At 37.4% G+C, this 17905-nt stretch overlaps 1 long non-coding RNA gene across 1 annotated transcript in view; it reads right to left on the bottom strand.

Annotated features, from left to right (window-relative positions):
• Window positions 1–4253: 4253 nt before the first annotated feature.
• The window catches only part of LOC130707490 (uncharacterized), a 31801-nt gene continuing 18149 nt past the window's right edge, over window positions 4254–17905 (bottom strand). Inside the window, exons 3-4 of the long non-coding RNA XR_009007390.1 lie at window positions 5450–5506; window positions 4254–4331 (exon numbers count right to left, since the gene is read on the bottom strand). This is a non-coding gene — a long non-coding RNA (uncharacterized LOC130707490). The remainder of the gene's footprint in view (window positions 4332–5449; window positions 5507–17905) is intronic.

Consider the following 17905-nt stretch of genomic DNA (forward strand, 5'->3'; position numbering starts at 1 on the left):
TTTTTATTTCTTTTTCTTCTCTGAATGCTGTGGCTAGGACTTCCAAAACTATGTTGAATAACAGTGGCGAGAATGGACATCTTTGTCTTCTTCCAGATCCTAGAGGAAAAGTTTTCAATTTTTCACCATTGAGAATGATGTTTGCTGTGGGCTTGTCGTATATGGCCTTTATTATGTTGAGGTAGGTTCCCTCTATGCCCACTCTCTGGAGAGTTTTTATCATAAATGGGTGTTGAATTTTGTCAAAAGCTTTTTCTGCATCTATTGAGATGATCATATGGTTTTTATTCTTCAATTTGTTAATATGGTGTATCACACTGATTGATTTGCATATATTGAAGAATCCTTGCATCCCTGGGATAAATCCCACTTGGTCATGGTGTATGATCCTTTTAATGTGTTGTTGGATTCTGTTTGCTAGTAGTTTGTTGAGGATTTTTGCATCTATATTCATCCCTGATATTGGTGTGTAATTTTCTTTTTTTGTAGTATTTTTGTCTGGTTTTGGTATCAGGCTGATGGTGGCCTCATAGAATGAGTTTGGGAGTGTTCCTTTCTCTGCAATTTTCTGGAAGAATTTGAGAAGGATGGGTGTTAGCTCTTCTCTAAATGTTTGATAGAATTCACCTGTGAAGCCATCTGGTCCTGGACTTTTGTTTGTTGGAAGATTTTTAATCACAGTTTCAACTTCATTACTTGTGATTGGTCCCTTCATATTTTCTGTTTCTTCCTGGTTCAGTTTTCGAAGGTTATACCTTTCTAAGAATTGGTCCATTTCTTCCAGGTTGTCCATTTTATTGGCATAGAGTTGCTTGTAGTAGTCTCTTAGGATGCTTTGTGTGGTGTCCGTTGTAACTTCTCCTTTTTCATTTCTAATTTTATTGATTTGGGTCCTCTCCCGCTTTTTCTTGATGAGTCTGGCTAAAGGTTTATCAATTTTGTTTATCTTCTCAAAGAACCAGCTTTTAGTTTTATTGATCTTTGCTATCGTTTCCTTCATTTCTTTTTCATTTCTTTTTGATCTGATCTTTATGATTTCTTTCCTTCTGCTAACTTTGGGGATTTTTTGTTCTTCCTTCTCTAATTGCTTTAGGTGTAAGGTTAGATTGTTTATGTGAGATTTTTCTTGTTTCTTGAGGTAGGCTTGTATAGCTATAAACTTCCCTCTTAGAACTGCTTTTGCTGCATCCCATAGGTTTTGGATCATTGTGTTATCTTCGTAATTTGTCTCCAGGTATTTTTTGATTTCCTCTTCGATTTCTTCAGTGATCTCTTGGTTATTTAGTAACGTATTGTTTATCCTCCATGTGTTTGTGTTTTTTACATTCTTTTCCCTGTAATTGATTTCTAATCTCATGGCATTGTGGTCAGAAAAGATGCTTGATATGATTTCAATTTTCTTAAATTTACTTGACTTGTGACCCAAGATGTGATCTATCCTGGAGAATGTTCTGTGTGCACTTGAGAAGAAAGTGTAATCTGCTGTTTTTGGATGGAATGTCTTATAAATAACAATTAAATCTATCTGTTTTATTGTGTCATTTAAAGCTTGTGTTTCCTTATTAATTTTCTGTTTGGATGATCTGTCCATTGGTGTAAGTGAGGTGTTAAAGTCCCCCACTATTATTGTGTTACTGTCGATTTCCTCTTTTATAGCTGCTAGCAGTTGCCTTATGTATTGAGGTGTTCCTATGTTGGGTACATATATATTTATAACTGTTATATCTTCTTCTTGGATTGATCCCTTGATCATTATGTAGTGTCCTTCCTTGTCTCTTGTAACATTCTTTATTTTAAAGTCTATTTTATCCAATATGAGTATTTCTACTCCAGCTTTCTTTTGATTTCCGTTTGCATGGAATATCTTTTTCCATCCCCTCACTTTCAGTCTGTATGTGTCCCTAGGTCTGAAGTGGGTCTCTTGTAGACAGCATATACATGGGTCTTGTTTTTGTATCCATTCAGCAAACCTGTCTGTTTTGGCTGGAGCATTTAATCCATTCATGTTTAAGGTGATTATTGATATGTATGTTCCTATGACCATTTTCTTAATTGATTTGGGTTTGTTTCTGAAGGTCCTTTTCTTCTCTTGTGTTTCCCACTTAGAGAAGTTCCTTTAGCATTTGTTGTAGAGCTGGTTTTGTGGTGCTGAATTCTCTTAGCTTTTGCTTGTCTGTAAAGCTTTTGATTTCTCCATCGAATGTGAATGAGATCCTTGCCAGGTAGAGTAATCTTGGTTGTACATTCTTCGCTTTCATCACTTTAACTATATCATGCCACTCCCTTCTGGCTTGTAGAGCTTCTGCTGAGAAATCAGCTGTTAACCTTATGGGAGTTCCCTTGTATGTTTTTTGTCATTTTTCCCTTGTTGCTTTCAATAATTTTTCTTTGCCCTTAATTTTTGTCAATTTGAATACTATGTGTCTCAGCGTGTTTCTCCTTGGGTTTATCCTGCCTGAGACTCTCTGTGCTTCCTGGACTTGGGTGGCTATTTCCTTTCCCATGTTAGGGAGGTTTTTGACTATAATCTCTTCAAATATTTTCTCAGGTCCTTTCTGTCTCTCTTCTCCTTCTGGGACCCCTATAATGCAAATGTTGTTGCATTTAATGTTGTCCCAGAGGTCTCTTAGGCTGTCTTCATTTCTTTTCATTCTTTTTTCTTTATTCTGTTTTGTGGCAGTGAATTCTCTTATCCTTTTTTCTGCCTCAGTTATTCTGCTATTGATTCCTTCTCGTGTATTTTTCATTTCAGTTATTGTATTGTTCATCTCTGTTTGTTTGTTCTTTAATTCTTCTAGGTCTTTGTTAAACATTTCTTGCATCTTCTCGATCTTTGCCTTCATTCTTTTCCCGAGGTACTGGATCATCTTCACTATCATTATTCTGAATTCTTTTTCTGGAAGGTTGACTATCTCCACTTCATTTAGGTGTTTTTCTGGGGTTTTATCTTGTTCATTCATCTGGTACAAAGTTCTCTGCCTTTTCATTTTGTGTATCTTTCTGTGAATGTGGTTTTCCTTCCACAGGCTGCAGAATTGCAGTTCTATTTGCTTCTGCTGTCTGTCCTCTGGTCTTTATTCAGTTTTATGATTGTTTAAAAATTGTCTACAGGGAGTTCCCTGGTGGTCCAGTGGTTAGGACTCCTCGCTTCCACTGCAGGGGGCATGGATTTGATCTTTTGTTGGGGAACTAAGATCCCACATGCCACTCAGCATGGCCAAAAAATAAATAAATAAAAATAAAGATAGGGGCTTCCCTGGTGGCGCAGTGGTTGAGAATCTGCCTGCTAATGCAGGGGACATGGGTTCGAGCCCTGGTCTGGGAAGATCCCACATGCTGCGGAGCAACTAGGCCCGTGAGCCACAACTACTGAGCCTGCGCATCTGGAGCCTGTGCTCCGCAACAAGAGAGGCCACGATAGTGAAGAGGCCCACGCACCGCGATGAAGAGTGGCCCCCACTTGCCACAGCTAGAGAAAGCCCTCGCACAGAAACGAAGACCCAACACAGCCAAAAATAAATATAAAAATAAATAAATAAAATTTGAAAAAGATAAAAAAATTGTCTACAGACAATACAATTTCCTATTGCATGTTCCCAGGTGGTCTGCTCCCACTTCCCTGTTCTTGGCATGATAATGATGCACACATAGGACAAAACCCTGAGATAAAGTAACAAGAATGTTTGGGAATAGTGTTATGCAAGGAAGGCATGGGCTATGCCCTGAGGCTGATTTGTGACAAGTACAGAAATTGAGAGTCAAGTCTTAGATGGTTTTTAATAGCAATTTGATTTTGCTGATATCCAGTATCATTTTCTAGTAATTCATTTTCATTGTCTTTTACCAAACAATTGGTCTGTGACAGTGGGGAAATTTAAAAAAAATCATTCTTTACCACAGATACTTTGGGAAACACTAGTTTATAAGTCTCCTGTTGAATTACAGCAGGCACACTGAAGTGTCTTGATTAAACAAGATGGTGAATGAATCGATGATTCCAAAAACGTACCAAATGGCTGGGCTTGAGGAAGGAATGAACTAGAAGTTACCAAAGCTGATTATACTGGAACATAGCATGCTACGTTAGGACAATTTTAAACATCAGATTCTATTCTGGAACAAATTTAATATTGTTCTCCAGGTGTAAAGCTTGTTAGTGTGGAGAAGATCAAGATGTATTTAGATGGTTGCTTTCATTATTGACTTACCTGAAGGTAACAGACTGGAACCAGATAACTCCTTGGGAACAGTACTCACCTTGAATTCCTTCATGGGGCAGAATATGGGTAATTGGAAGGCCACCAGGAATAAAATTAGTACTATATGGATGGCTGTGTGCAGAAAAGAGTAGGAGGGACTTAGGGCTCAATCCCAGAGCAGTGATAACTGGGATGACTAAGGCAGTGTATAATGGAAGACATTTCTGAGTGAAGTAATTAGAAGATGAATGAAAGCGTCAATCTCTAAGTGACAGGGATTTCTTTCTATCCCAGTTTTAATTCTGATCCCTTGATTCTTCTGTTGTTTGAAATCTTAAAACAGTTCGGCATTTCCTTTTCAAAAATGCCACCAGTCATGATTCAAGTAGCAACTTAACTCCAAAATGCTAACTTTCTCTATGTTACAACACAGAGTAGAAAGAAAGAATATTTATCTTGCAGGGGATTTTTAAATCTGTGACTTTTATAATTTCTACTGTACATACTATGAGGTATAATTATTAGTTATCTTCACTCCATTATTCATCCATTCATTTCATACTTTATGGTGTATTAGGAAATAATCCTTTGGCAAATGAATGGACTAGATGAATAGAAAATAGACTGGAATAAATTTAAGTCTGAGGAATGCAAGATGTTCTTGCCTATGGGAAAAAGGAGATTTATTTTCCTTTTTGAATCTAGTATGCTTGGAAAACAGTCTGAGAAATCCATTGTTCCATATATTCCAGCAGTCAATGGGTTAAAAAATGTAGGTACATCGGGGTCCAAATGCTTTATGCTTACAATGTCTCTTAGGAACACAGGCATAATGTTTTACTGGCTTTTTGAAAAAGAGAAATCAGAGATATTTCTTACACAATCATAGGCACTGTGGAGAACATTTTTGAACTGATAACCCATTATCCAGTGTTCTGCCTTAGTCAAATTGCTACTATGTCATAAAACAGATTGTTATATTGTCATAATAAAAGTTATATTAAGAAAAGACCTTTTTATTAGGTAGCTATCTCATGACCTTGTTCAATATCCACTTCCAGTATATAATCAATCTCCATGAAATTCTTTCCATGTTTAGCTTGAATTTTTTCAGTAATCATTGAATCCCTCTTTCTCTAGCTTCTTTCAAGAATTACTTTGGTAAAGCATGGCTGTAGGCAGCGTATGAGACCCACATTCAAAACTGCTTGATAGTTTTCTGACTGAACTTGAAACTTGGACTTTCTTACCCATCTATATGACACAGGAGGCCAAGCAGGACTCTCTTGATGGAAGCAAAGCAGAACCTGTGGCAAGAGACAGAAGGAAATAAAAATGCTGGAGGTGGCTGTGTCTCCTGGGAGTTTAGTCCCCATGGAAGGCTTTACATCTCCAAGGTTTCCTATCCATAATCCAATACTCCCCTGTGGCTAATAATTTCTCACTATTTATCATGTGTTATTTCCAGAGGGAACATTGCTCTAAACAATAAATACCATACTTTATTAAAAGAAAAACCCAGCAAAAATGGCAAGTGGGTGAATGTAGAACTTATTAATTACCCCTGGTGAGGTGAAGTGTGGGTGAGCTTAATAAAGCCTTTCAAAACTAAGTTTCAAATGGCTGATAGACCTCCACAGACTCTGTCAACATGCATGCACTGTATTATTTTCATTGATCATAACTTATGGAATTTTAAGAAAAAAACTTTAAAAAGTATGCAGCATAATCTACTGAACATAAAACACAGGATCCTTTCTTCCCATTAACTAAGTTAGAGCTCTTTTATGTACATAACCTTAATAAAGTATTCTAATTTTGTAGCATTAAATGGTACAATAAGCTGTTATACAATTTTCCTTCTCCCCCACAAAGACATTGAATTCTAAGGTATACCAATATTGTCGATAATTGTCATCAGTTAACTGTTGTTTGAGGCTCTACAAAAACAATTTACGTGGGATTTCTCCCCATATACTTCAAAAAATATATATATGTATAAATATAGGTTCGAACATTAGTGTAGTAGAAAGGTTGATTTTTGGCTTTTGTGATCAGGGAGTCTGGAATTCCTAAATAATCTCACTCAGTTTTGATATGTAAAATCTTATTTAATCTTTATTTTGTTTTATTCCTCTTTTGTTACCTTTATTTTTGTTCTTGAAAATTCAACCTTTAATTGAGTCCCCCTATACACTTGGATTGAAAGCAATTTGTAAATATTGTATCTCACTAAAGATACAATATCTTATATTGTATCTCACTAAAGGATGATTACCATACTTATATTTCTTTTGATTAATTTAATTGCTGTCTGTCACTATTGTTATTTTGTAGTATTTATGTATAGAGATATTTTATTACACTGTTTATATTTATAGAAAATGGTACCATTTATATTAGGAAATTTTGAAAATTTTACTGAAATTTCTTTATAAATATAAAGTACAAAATAAATTTCACTTCTTTATGAAAATTCCAAACAGAAAGAAGTACCAATGAAAACTAAGTTTAATCTGGATAAATTTCCTATGTCATTTAAGAAAAAATAATGATTGGGCCAGTTCATGTATTTATCACACTTGAAGTCTAGCACTTTTTTCCATAATGAGAAAGAAATAGTACTCATTTTTCTTGGCTAAACAATTTTGCATACAGCATTCCTTTTTTTTAAAACCAGAAATGCTGGCTTCTCGGGCATGGCAAGCCTGTGGGTGGTCAGCTGATAGCTAGCTGTGTGTGTTCCCTGGTTTCAGTGGTACCTGAGCTCAGTAGTCCCCTCTCAGTGGAAATGTGGAAAAGTGAACACCTCTTAAAGCCATGGAGGGAACAATGTGCTCCTCTCCTGGGACGACCCCCTCCCCACATCCAGTGCACATGACAGAGGGTTGGGAGGTCCAGAGTCACCTGCTGCCCTGGTCCAGCCAGTCTCCTTCAGAAGGAGCCTTGCCAAAGGCAGGTCAAGAGTAGAGGCAGATCCTATGGCAAAAAGCAGCTTTGTTCCCCTTCTCTGCTGGAGCTAGTTCCTTCTGCTGTGACCACATGGGCTGGTGGTAGCAGAGGAGAAGGCTGAGACAAGAGAACATGAGGGAAGTGATGAAGGATCACATGTCCACTCTGTCCAGGAAATGTGTCACCAAGGTCCTACTCAAAAAACAGGGATGGGCTCTGCATTTCCTATGTTAAACTGCTGATGCAATATCGGAGACATAACTCTTGTGCTGCCCCAGAAGTGAGTGCCAGTGGATGGTACCTCCTTTACCTTAGAATCCAGCTTCCAGATTAATAAAAATTACCATGCCCTTGAACATCAATTTAGATGACTCAGTGTTTCCAAACTTGAAAGTTCTAGGTGGCTAAGAGACCTCCTTTTAGTGGGTGATTTTTTTTTTTTTATTGTTTCTCTTCAATATATTGAAAACATACAAAGACAACATAACTTTAAGTTTAGGTTATTGGTGGAATTTATATATGTTGGGAAAATAAAAGGGCAGAGACTTAATTAGTTATGGTCATTTGAATACAAAGAGCCTGAGATGAGTACTGACCTTAAGGTATCTTTCTTACCTATTCATCTTACGCTAATGTTTCAATTTATATTGGTCTGGTTCCTGAATTTTAGTAGTCACCGTTTACAGCTGTTCCGTTGGTTGTCTCTCATTTGCTTTCCAGAAGGCAAGTTTTCTTCAAAAGCACCTCATAAATCACTTTCTCCCATTCTCTGTTTGGGCAGGATATGTTCTTTTCTAATGATAGATGCTATGGTACCATTTGTTCCAACCCAAATGATATAAAATTGGCTGTGAGCCACTGCTCAGATTTCTGTTTTTATATCTGCCCCTGCTTTTGTAAAAGATACCTCCTTTGAACACAGCTCAGATTTCTGTTCTCCTTAGTTAGATGCACACAACATCTTAAACTTAATTTTTTGTTGTTGTTGGAAGTATTTTTAGTTTGTCTAATTTTCATAATCCTTGAATTTCATCAGGGTGAACCAGAATTTCTGTAGAATCACTTTACCTAACAAAGGAGCAGCTAACAATTCCTTAAAACGTTATTTTACTTCTTATGAATAATAATTGCCTTGAATGTTGATTGTCATCATAGGTTGATGCTGCAAGAGGAAGCCCACCGATGCACCGGCAGATGGTTGCACTTTATAAAGATGAGCATGTCTTTAGTTTGGGGAGTTTGGGTTTTAATTCATGCAGGGAGTCACTAATGTGCCAACACCCGTTCTGTAGACTTGGCCTGACTGCAAGAACTGCCCTTCCCTCCTGCCCAGGATCAGGATGGACTCTTCCCGTGGATGGTGGCTGCTGGGCCCATGTTACCTGTCTCCCTCTCCTTTCCCTCCTCTCTCTCCATCCCAGTTGCTGCTTCCTGAAGGCCCAGACCAATTGTGTCTTAAGGTCCAGGCTGACCAGACTGGAGCTCACAGAGCATTTAAATAGATGGGCAAAACACTCTTCTCAACTTGCCGGAACCCCAGGGGTCCGACCCCAGATCTTGTGCCCTCTGCTAGAGGGAGAAGGAAAGCCTGAGACTGTGACTTGAGTTTTGAGATGAAACTTGCAATAGATGTTCACAGACCAACAACATAACCAATGATGCTTCTGATGTCTAGGACTATTAGCACATTATTGCTATTTACCTGCATAATTCCTATGAGAACTGGAGAGATCCGACAAAGGAAAACACAGAAAACCGTGCTCTGTTTTCATGTAAGACTTCCATCACGAAGAAGAGATTTTCTAATTTCACTGAGGATTACCGAAAGCTGTCTATGTATTACAGATCGAGTTGCTCCTAAGCTTAGTTTATATTTCCCAGCCTATTTCCTATGTCTAAATGGTATTTTCCCTTCAGAGAGGAAAATTATAACCCAATTATAAGATTTTCCCCAGTAGTTGTAAGGTGTTTCCTTCAGTTTCTGTCAACTGTATTTCAAGATGGAGAGAGCTACTAGTAATTTGCCAGCCTGTCTGAAAGATGTAAGAGTAGCAGACAGATCACTCAGATAACACATAACATTATTTCAAAAGCTATATAATGGCTGCAAATGGTTCTACACCTACTCCCTTTGAAAATATGAACAAGAACTTCTATGAGACAGAAATGTCATTCAAAGGAAGTCAAGACAAAGTAATACACTTTGGATATATACTACATTCATGAAAGAGAATATTAACTTCTGGTAATACTCTAAAAAATTCTGGATTAGGACGGAAGAATCTTTTACTAAAGAGATAATCTGATCTTTGGGAGATGTGCTTTTGAGTAGAATATTGCTTGATTGCATTATATTTTGTAGAGAAGGATATTTTACATTTTGAAAGATTCATGCTGTTAGACCTTACTGTTATAAAAGAAGAAGTAACAGGCTTTATAGCTTTACTAAGTAAGTGAATGAAAATCTTATTATGCTCCCAAGTATGATATACTTTAAATCACACACTAGGCCACCCCAAGCAGAACAAACAAGTTACAGATCTATTATTTTAATTTCAGCTTCATACCACACTGGGCATCATTTCCTACAAGCATGGTGCTAATACATGTGATGTATTAATCAGTGACACCCTGATGTGTCAGGCAGCCAGCTACACCCAGCAGGTTCCCACAGCCTAGCAGATGGCCCACTATTCAAACACATCCTAACACCTGTTCTTTAGGGAACTTCTCACCCAGGCCTCCTCCCTAAACTCAAAGAAATTTTTTGCAACACTTGTGGAAGTCATTCCATTATCTTTTATTACACAAAAAGATGGTTTCTATTTCAGAACTCTGCTGGGGTTGCGGAGGCAGAGATGGAAGAGAATGCTTTTGAGCCCCCAGTAGAGAGACAGAGAGAGTGTGTTGTGGCCTGCAAGCAGGTGAGACCATGGGGTGGGCCCCACAGCTGCGCTTTGTTCACTGCACCATCTGCTCTGCAGCTGGGACAATACCAGGTGCTGGTTAGACAATTAACTTGCCCCTGCAGAAGGCCCCCTTTAACCTAAAAAGCAACTACTAAATTGCCCCAGATGGTGGGTTAATGCCAATCCATGGCCTATTTAAGATGATCTGGGCAGCAAAATCTTGAGAGAAAGTGTTTAATCGATTTAAAAACAAAAAAAACAAAAAAATTTTAAGGGACTAGGTCATTAAAGGAAAGGTCTTACCTTAGAATTTCATTTTTTTATCTACAATTATTTGAAGATACAAGTGTACATATTTAGATAAAGTAGCCCCAGTGGCATAGATAAAAGAGCCAGTTACAGAACCCTGAACTATTTTGATCATGAAGAGCGCTAGGAAGATCACTGAGGATTGTGGCAAAAGTCAGTCATAAAAATCCCTTGGAGGAAAAAAATATCCCTTGGATAGTTCTCTAAATTTTGGAATCTGTAACTGACTCTGTTTACTAAAAGTATAATTAAAGGTAGTTATTCCATAGCAAATCTATTTTTACATGCTCAACTGCAACTCAAAATGCAGGTGTTACTGGTAGTTTGAATTAGGGCAAAATGGTAACCTATAATTTAAAATAGAACGCAGCCAAGACATGGTAAAACTATATCTCAAAGTTCTTCATTAAAAGGCAAATTAATGAAAACTGAATTAGGCCATGGGGCAGAAGGATACTTAATTGTAAAATGAACCAAAGCAGGTCATTAAACTGACAAACAGGATGAATAGCTGATTCTCAAAACCAGAGCCAATTTGACAACAATCGCTACATAGGAAAGCTCTTGACTAGGCATATAAAATAGAGGAGGAAGGGCAAAGATGAAGTTTCCAGAACTGGGGACAAATGAAAACCTTAGTAAGTCATTAGCTCTGCATACTTCTTCACAGAATAGTCTACTGCTGTTTACAGCTGCTTGAGGTCATTTAATCAAATATACTCTCTAGAACATTTTCTAGAACCCTTCTAGTTAATCTTGGCAGTGATCTGGGGAGGGCAGCAGTGTTGAAAAGCAGCAGTTCCCAGCTATAGCTTTGACTTTCTAGAACCAAAAGGGTCATAAGAGAGTCAGAGTGAGCAGAAAGAAGACTGCAAATGTGTGTCCTGCAGGGCTTCTACAACACTCCCCCTCCTTGTCCTCAGGTGGGTCTACAGAGCAGGGATTATTTGAGGGCTGCTACAGGGTAGGCTCATTGCTTGGTTCTGGAGATCCATTGTTAAGTCAGATATACACTGTCTGTGATCTGGTGCAGGCAGAGCTTAAAGTCAAGTCAATAGAGGTGAAAGGGAAAGGAAAGGGACCTAGAATGGTTTCCAGTTACTGTCATATCTCCCCATACCCCCTGCTTTGGGTTTGGGGGTGGGGGAAGGGAAAGAGGGAAGAGGAAAAGAAGAGACCTTTCAAGGAGAAAGGTTGGAAAGAACAGAGATGCGAAAAATGAAATAAACACACCTCAGAAATACTAATGGCTAACGCATTTTGAGAACTTACATCGCCACCATGGCCAATTTCAAGCTACCAATCTGATGTCACTGAACGTGGGACTTGGGCAGAAATTCACAGTAGTTCACCATTATATGCTATTTGCACCATATAGATTCAACAGATGTAAATAATCTCAGAACCATAGATAATAGTAAAATGTAGTCAAATAATTAGGAAGTGATGAGTTTTGATTATTTATTACCTGATTTAATATAACTTATTCATTAAATTATATAATTTAATTTTTAATAGGGGCTATATTTAACAATGACGTGCAAAATTCCTGAAAATTTAACAGTTGACTTTTGCAAACAGATACAAGCCCTCACACCATTGCTTATGAAGCAAGTACTCTTATTATCCCCATTTTATGTTAATAGGAAAATGAGGAAGAGAGAAGTTTAATAATTTGACCAAGTTTCCATAATTTGTGAATGCCTGAGCTGAGGCAACAAACTGAGGCTCCAAAGCTTTTCTGCTTCTCTGCTGGGGAAGTGTAGACAAAACAGCCCCCAGTGACCCCAAATTCATCTCTATCTACATGCTAATTACTGGCTGTGGGAAAAACTATTTTGTGGGTCTCTAGTGGGGACAGTAGCTTTAGGAAGGGATAGATGACTCTAGCCTGGATGGTTGAAGGCTGGTGAGAGGGAATCCCCACCAAGCTAAAAAGGACTGCTGCTTCCTCCCTCTGCCCCCAGAAGGAGGCTGCATCTGAACTCAAGCTAATATGCAGAGTCTTGCTGAATGTTCTTTGAGGACAATATCAGAACTTTTCTTCTTAAATTAACGTAAACATGAGATGTCATTTCTGGCTAAGATGAATGAATTTATAGAATTATAACAGCCATTTGGGCTAAATCCATATTCTCTCCAGAATCCTCGCAGAGATTTCTGCGAGGGTCGTAACTCTTCAGTGAGAAAGACACAATTATTTAGGGGTGAGGGAGGAAATGTTACCATTCAAGCAAAGAGTTTGTTATAAGAATTAAGTAAATATTGCTGGTCATAACCATTACTAACACTAAACTGACAGCAGCAAATTACTTTAGCTCATGACTTTTGGTGATTCCCATTTTATGCATATATTTTGAAATAATAATTATTATTCCAAAATTTAGAACAGAAAATATATATCCTATAGAATACTAGATACTTTAGAATAGAGTATTAATGTTAAGCTTGATATTATGTATAAGATTTTCTTTCCATTATAACTGTACATTTTAATGATCTGTAGTTGATAAAAGCAATTTATATCATTAAACTGCTTTTTTGCTATGTCATTTTGTGATGAACTAATTAATAACTTAGACTCATAAAGTGGGTATCTCAGTGAATTAATTTTATATTCATAACCTATGATCCTAGACTGCATATTTATGAATCTCAAGAAAGTAAAAAAAATCCATATTCATTTTTGACATAAATGTAAATCACTTCAAACATTATTTGAAGTGAATAAATGTATAAAAACATTCATTACTTGGAGGCTAATTCATCTGCATTATGAATTTATGAAGATTGTGCCTCTTGTGGTCTCCATGGTAACAAAAATAAAACAAGTTAACGGGAAGAGGTTTCTCTTAATCTCTATAAAAGGGGTTAAGGCCCTTTTACGACATATTCAAATTTAAACCATCAAATCAAATTTACATTCAGTCAGCTTCAAAGATTAAAAAGGTGATCAATACACTTGAATGTAATTTTCAATAACCAAACAACCCAATTACCAAATTCAGTGCTGGGCACAAGTGTCCTTCATAGCATAAGGATAAAAACAACATCGTAATCTAGTTCAGATATCACTAAACTGTTCACTAATACATTTGCTTAATGAGCCTATAGCCTCATTAATTTTCTTATTCAGGTTTTCAGTTTTCATTCTACTAATGAATATTGGCCACATTGATTGATTATGAGTTCTCTGGCTGACAGAGGTGGAGGCCAGGTCATGCTAAAGGCAATGGAAAGTGAATTCAAAGGAGAGCTGGAATGATGGCAGTAGAGCTCTCATTGCGGCATCTGGGAAGTGCCCTCAGAGGACACAGGTAAATCTGAGCCCCCGCTTCAGCTACTGCATGTCCATTTTTCCTCTTTCATGCCCATCCATAACCACTGTCTGCTTTCAAGCCTTCCAGAGCCATGTAACATTTGAGACCTCTCAGTAACAGAATTCACTAGCTAGGCAAGGACTACTACATGTTCAACAAAACCTTTTCCTTTACCTCCTGGTCACACAGCTAAATCACAGTTCCCTGACTCCCTTGCACATGAGTGAGTTATGGTCAACGAAACAAGGGCAAACCACGTTGACCATTTCCAGGCCTGGCATGCAAACTCCCTATGTGATCCTCTGTACCTTCTCAGTCCCTATTTGCCAGTTGGATGCAGAGGATCCAACAGAGAAGTCTGAGATCCTAGCAAATTAGAGCCATATGGGGGAAGGAGACCCTGAATGACCACACTGAAAGCTGTCCTCCAGCCCAGAACACCCTCATTAGACTTGACAGGAGAGCAAAAATAAACTTTTATTGTGTTAAGCCACTGACATTTTGAGATTTGACTGTCACAGCAGCTAGCCTTATTTACTCTAGTACAGTGGGGAAGGGGAAGCAGTTTTATACAATATGAAATTGTTTCTCCTTAATGCCTTTGTCAAGGCTGCCCCCTTTTTGTTAAAATTACACTACCATTTTCAGTGGAGTGATGACCCTTGATGCTTAGATACCAAAAAGTAGCTATTTTTAGTAGGAAAACAAAAAGTGTTACAAAGGCTCAGAGAAGGGGAGAAAGGTACAAATATATAAAACATCTGACTTTTAGTGGTTTTATTGCATAACAATACATATACAAATCATGCAAAACATAAAAATACAGGCAGTAATCTCTTCCTAAACAATGAACGGATAAACAGAATATTACCCAACAGCTAGAAGAAATAAGTAGGCTAAAATAATATTATACAGGATAATTACATTCTAAATGTACAGCATTTTAAATTGTAAAGTTAGTTAGATGAGAGATCTCTTTTGACAAGAAGTCTCTCTAAATTGTTATAGGTAAATATAACTTCTTTACAAAACAATAGAAAAAAAGGAGCTAGTAAACCATTTATGAAAAAATCAATTAATCATTAAAGTGACACTTAATAGCTTTAAATTGCTAATCCCTAACATACTTCTGTTTATTTCTTTAGCCTAAGGAAAAAATAATATTAAAAACTGCTTGTCAGTAAAATTTACAATCAGTGTGATAGCAACTTTTACTCCCAAATTTTTAAGAAATTGGATTCCTGAAAGTTTTACTTATTTTGTTTTGTTTTTAGAAAAGTTTTAAATTATATACATGCACAACTTATTGGCACATTAAAAATATACAGCCATACAAAAACAGACATAGTGATCAGTGGAACAGAACAGAGAGCCCAGAAATAAACCCACACACCTATGGACAATTAATCTTCAACAAAGGAGGCAAGAATATACAATGGGGAAAAGACAGTCTCTTCAGCAAGTGGTGTTGGGAAAGCTGGATGGCCATATGTTAATCAATGAAGTTAGAACACACCCTCAAACCATACACAAAAATAAACTCAAAATGACTTAAAGACTTAACTATAAGACAAGGCACCATAAAACTCCTAGAAGAGAACACAGGCAAAATATTATCTGACATAAATCGTACCAGTGTCTTCTAAGGTCAGTCTCCCAAGGCAATAGAAACAAAAGCAAAAATAAACAAATGGGACCTAATCCAAACTTATAAGCTTTTGCACAGCAAAGGAAACCATAAACAAAATGAAAAGACAACCTACAGACTGGGAGAAAATATTTGCAAACAATGCGACTGACAAGGGCTTTATTTCCATAATATACAAACAGCTAATAAAACTCAACAACAACAAAGCAAACAAACCAATCAGAAAAAGGGCAGAAGACCTAAACAGACATTTCTCCTAAGAAGACATACAGATGGCCAAGAGGCACATGAAAAAATGCTCAACATCGCTAATTATTAGAGAAATGCAAATCAAAATTACAATGAGGTACCACCTCACACCAGTCAGAATGGCCATCATTAAAAAGTCTACAGATAGCAAATGCTGGAGAGGGTGTGTAGAAAAGGGGACCCTCCTACACTGTTGGTGGGAATGTAAATTGGTGCAGCCACTATGGAAAACAGTATGGAGATTCCTCAAAAAGATAAGAATAGAGGGACTTTGCTGGTGGTACAGTGTTTAAGACTCTGAACTCCCAATGCAGGTGGCCCGGGTTCGATCCCTGGTCAGGGAACTAGATCCCACATGCCACAACTAAGAGCCCATATGCCACAACTAAAGGAGCCCGCACGCGGGCAACAAAGATCCCTCCCCTGCAACTAAGACCCAGCACAGCCAAATAAATAAATAAATAAATATTTTAAAAAACCCAAAACTAAAAATAGAGTTAGCCATATGATCCAGCAATTCCACTCCTGGGTATATACCCAGACAAAACTATAATTTGAAAAGATACATGCACCCCTATGTTCATAGCAGCACTATTTATAATAGCCAAGACATGGAAACAAGCTAAATGTCCATCGACAGATGAATGGATAAAGACGTGGCACATATATACAATGGAATATTACTCAGCCATAAAAAAGAATGAAATAATGCCATTTGCAGCACCATGGATGGACTTAGAGACTATCATACAAAGCGAAGTAAGTCAGAAAGAGAAAGACAAATACCATATCATATCATTTATATGTGGAATCTAAAATATGATACAAATGAACTGATCTAAGAAATAGAAACAGACTCACAGACATAGAGAACAGACTTGTGGTTGCCAAGGAGGGGAGGGTAGAGGAGGGAAGGATTGGGAGTTTGGGATTAGCAGAGGCAAATTATTATGTATAGGATCGATAAACAACAAGGTCCTACTGTACAGCACAGGGAACTATATTCAGTATCCTGTGACAGGGCTTCCCTGGTGGTGCAGTGGTTAAGAATCCGCCTGCCAATGCAGGGGACACGGGTTCAAGCCCTGGTCCGGGAAGATCCCACATGCACGGAGCAGCTAAGCCCGTGCGCCACAACTACTGAGCCTGTGCTCTGGAGCCCGCAAGCCACAACTACTGAAGCCCACGTGCCTAGAGCCCGTGCTCCTCAACAAGAGAAGCCACTGCAATGAGAAGCCTGCCCACCGCAACGAAGAGTAGCCCCTGCTCGCCACAACTAGAGAAAGCCCACGCGTAGCAAGAAAGACCCAACTCAGCCAAAAATAAATAAATAAATAAATAAATTTATATATGAAAAAAAAATATCCTGTGACAAACCATAATGGAAAAGAATATGAAAAAGAATATATATATGTATAACTGAGTCCCTATGCTGTACAGCAGAAATTAACACAACATTGTAAATCAACCATACTTCAATAATATTTTTAAAAATTTAAAAAGCAAAAAGAAAACTAAAAAAAAAACCTGCTGGAAAAAAATGTACAGCCATATTAGACATTTAAGTTTGACCAAAATAAAGATTGAATATTTAAAAGGAAACCAAATAAAGGAGTATTTAAAAAAAATTTTGCCTACTATCATTTGATCTTCAAAACAAAAATAAAAACACTACAATCTAGTTTAAATAATAATACAAATAAGCATCACATTTAACATCCAACAAACTATCAACATCTAATGAACTACCCATCGCCATTCTAATCTGTGCACTTCTCTCCTCTATTTCAAAGGATAAGCTGATGTTTTTGAAAGCACCTTCTCAACTATAAAGCATAATATGAAGGTAGTGTAAGATATCATTCAATCTAGATGATTTGAGGACAATGTCATAACAAGTAAAGACATATGAGATTTAAGCTTCCTTCTATTAGCCTACACTCCCACCTTCACATCCAGGAACATGAACATTTGGAGACACTCTCTTATTCAATTAACATCTATGCACGTATAGGTTATCACCTCACTCCCTCCACCCCTCTGCCTTTTTTTTTTCCCCAAAGTAAAAAAATAGAAAGGAAACACAAGTATAAAGACACTAAGGAAAACTTTATCAATTAGAAGAAGGACCGGCCCTATGAATCATGTAGCCCTGAGATATTTCTAAATGATCACTGCCCCATTTCAGATTTATAAAACAGTCACACACTGCCACAAAGCTTAACATTAACCAGTATTGTCTCCATAATCTCTCGCTTTTCTCATTATACCTTTAAGACTGTTATTCAGTGTTTTTAGGAAATAAAGAAAAATGCTTCT

The sequence above is a fragment of the Balaenoptera acutorostrata genome, chromosome 3 (genome assembly GCF_949987535.1).
Source record: "Balaenoptera acutorostrata chromosome 3, mBalAcu1.1, whole genome shotgun sequence".
Classification (NCBI taxonomy): Eukaryota; Metazoa; Chordata; class Mammalia; order Artiodactyla; family Balaenopteridae; genus Balaenoptera; species Balaenoptera acutorostrata.